Source organism: Varroa jacobsoni, unplaced genomic scaffold (assembly GCF_002532875.2).
Source record: "Varroa jacobsoni isolate VJ856 unplaced genomic scaffold, vjacob_1.0 scaffold_742, whole genome shotgun sequence".
Classification (NCBI taxonomy): domain Eukaryota; kingdom Metazoa; phylum Arthropoda; class Arachnida; order Mesostigmata; family Varroidae; genus Varroa; species Varroa jacobsoni.
Window position 1 is genome coordinate 185,033 of NW_019213644.1, and position 2,843 is coordinate 187,875.

General features: G+C 44.9%; 1 protein-coding gene across 2 annotated transcripts in view; it reads left to right on the forward strand.

The window, feature by feature from the left end:
• The first annotated feature begins 878 nt into the window (after positions 1-878).
• LOC111263185 (diuretic hormone receptor) overlaps positions 879-2,843 on the forward strand; it is a 134,484-nt gene continuing 132,519 nt past the window's right edge. For both annotated transcript variants that reach the window (XM_022838073.2, XM_022838071.2), the window contains exon 1: positions 879-2,274. The gene's annotated coding sequence lies outside the window, so the exon portion shown is untranslated. The remainder of the gene's footprint in view (positions 2,275-2,843) is intronic.

The window sequence follows — 2,843 nt, forward strand, 5'->3', positions numbered from 1 at the left end:
AACTCAACATTCACTGATAAGTATACGGATAATGGTACCATCGTCAGAAGCAAAGGTAAACGTCTAGACAGCGCGATCTCCTTCATAGAGTCTGGTCTGGGTTATTATAGACATTAAATAGCCGCCGGGTACAACTTATCTCTTAACTTTCCTTCAATTAAATAAACATAACAGTAATAGTGTTATACTAGCCCCAGCCTGCCGGTGTTTGACTGACAGCTGACTTAAGTTAATCTCTCAGCTAGAACGTAATGGATTAGCTGCGCCCGTGCGTGTGAGTTGAATCATTTTGCGTAGAAAGGGAAAAAGCTTACTGCAAACGCATAAACGCGCGTTTAACATAATTTGACGCTTCGAAAGTCCGTATGGCCAGCAAACTCCAAGGCGCAACAAGTGCGCCTTTGCACGGTGTGGCCTTCACGCTGGCCAGCCCGGTCGAGTGCGAACCGCGTGGATCCGGGAAAGGCTACTAGCCGACCCAAGCGGAATCACGCCACCGCTGTCGCCCTATTGGGTTTGGCAACGCTAGAAGCTGGCCGACGCCATTGGAAAGTTCGATGTGGCATAGAGAAGGCTTTCTGTTGCTTGGGTAGATATTCGATTGAATTAACGAAAAACATTACGCGTTGTCGTCGTCGTTGTCGTCACAAAATACAAAGATGCAGGCGGCGGCATCGAGCAACAGGCAGTAGTAGCAACAGCAACCAACAATCGGCTCCTGCCGATTGAAAGGACCAGTCGCCGTAACGGGTGGTCCTTATTCCCTTTCCCTTCTGGCTGTTCAAGCCCTCTCCGAGGCGAGGGCCCTGCGGCCGCAGCGTGTGCAGTGGCAGAGCCGGGGTCGGCCACAAGCATCGCCGGTATAGCGTGACGGGGCTCTACCTTCTACCGGCATTACGGCCTCACCAACGTCAACAACTGTTACTAACACAACTCGCGGCAATAACAGTGCCAACGTAGAAGACTATTATGTTGTAACGACTTGTCGGAAACGAACGCTCAAGCGCGGGTTCGCGCGCAACGAACTTGACCCATTCAAAACAACTGATGCTCGACGCCGTCACAGATCACCAAATCAATCAAAGTCGATCGCCATCAGCCTCCGATTGACGCGTTGTATATAGAATACAACAGAGTTCAGTGGTGCTGGCAGCGAAGACAAGCTTAAAACAAAAGCTTTGTTATTGTTTTCCTTTCTAATAATGCGAGGGTTAATTGGTAAAAAGGTCAGACCCGTAGGGAATTGCAACAATCTTTGTGATTATATCAGTATGGTATAGCCACAGTGGAAGCTCGGCAGTGCTAAAGAAAGAAATGATTTTCGGCGCGTCCTGAAGCTTCAGAGTCACCACAAATTGAAATTCGACATCCCGCTATAATCGGCTACCACTAGTAGTAGTGGCGAAATTGTCTGTCAAGCTGGTTTAGCGTATCTGTTTCACGGAACGGCGATCCCCTCGAGATCTTTTCCACTTCTATCTTAATCTACGCACTCACTTGAGTGCGGTGCGGTGCTGTTTGATGGACGTTTGGGTTCATTAGCGGTGAACTGAAGTTAGCAGATGATGGTAGTTGTAAACAAAGTTCTCGATGATTACATTACGTGCTTCAACAATTATTCGGTCAGTTAGGTGTGTGTGATGGTTATTCCCACCTATAATATCTGTGCGTGTTACGTGCTTGCTACTTCAGGAAGACGACTTCACCCATAACGGAAATAGCCGCAACGTGCGATCTTCGTTGAATGTATTCGTAGGTCTTCATAACGGTATTACTTATAGCTCAAATACGGCTAACAGTATACGCGCGCAAGCTCCACAAAGATCTGCATGCCACGGATACTCCTATATGACAAAATCGAAGCTCAGGCAGTGTTTTCATGACGAGGATCACTGTCACCAGCAGCGTACCGAACGAGGCCGCTATTACTAGTTTTAGATTATTCCATATGTTCCTACTGTATAATTGGAGACCTGATTCAAACGTGACGCCAGAAGTGAAATCGTTCTCATTAAAGATAATATTATTAGTTAGGGCTGAATTTGTGCGATTCCTCTAGAGTCGTGGATTAATCGTAACGCGAGTGAAGGCTGCTTAAGTAAAACATCTAGCGCCTCTGGCTGTGTCTGTGACGAATAATGTGCGTTACTGCGAAAAGGGGTCATAGACATGCCAAGCTATGTACTCTTAAGCAAACGTCTGTTCCCTATGATGACGAAGATAACATTTGAGGAGGTTTGCTGATACCGAAAGACGCTAGATTCATCTAAAAATGTAAGTAGCCTTCTGATAATGAGAAACAGCGTTCATACATATAGTTATCAATGAAACATGTAAATGTTCTTGCTGTTTAGTAGTTTTTACGGATAAAATATATACAAGTAGTAAAAATTAAAAACTTTATTATCAAACAGCTTCCATTATTAGAACACGCTACTTGTTAAGCAGCGAGATACTTCTAGGCTATCTATTCTGTGGACAATATACTTCTATCTAGCTCGAAACCACCATTAGCCTACTAGTGTAATCAGTTTCTCGGATTTTAAACCACAACGGAAAGTTGCCTAATTCTTCCCAAGCTTCTGCTGTCGTTGAGAAGACCTTAGCCTTGTCTAGATAAACGCGCAAAAAAAATGATCTCTGGATACGCAATGCTTGTCGCCTTATGATCAACAGCCTGCCTGAGCGATTGAGTGCGATTACATCCGATGATCCTTCAATAGATTTGTTTTGTATATGTATCTATTACTCTCGATGGACTTCTATGCGGATCGTGTTTTGTCGCTAGACTGTTAAGTATATGATAACACTACGCTGCTGTTTGTGGCAGTTAATTATAGGCT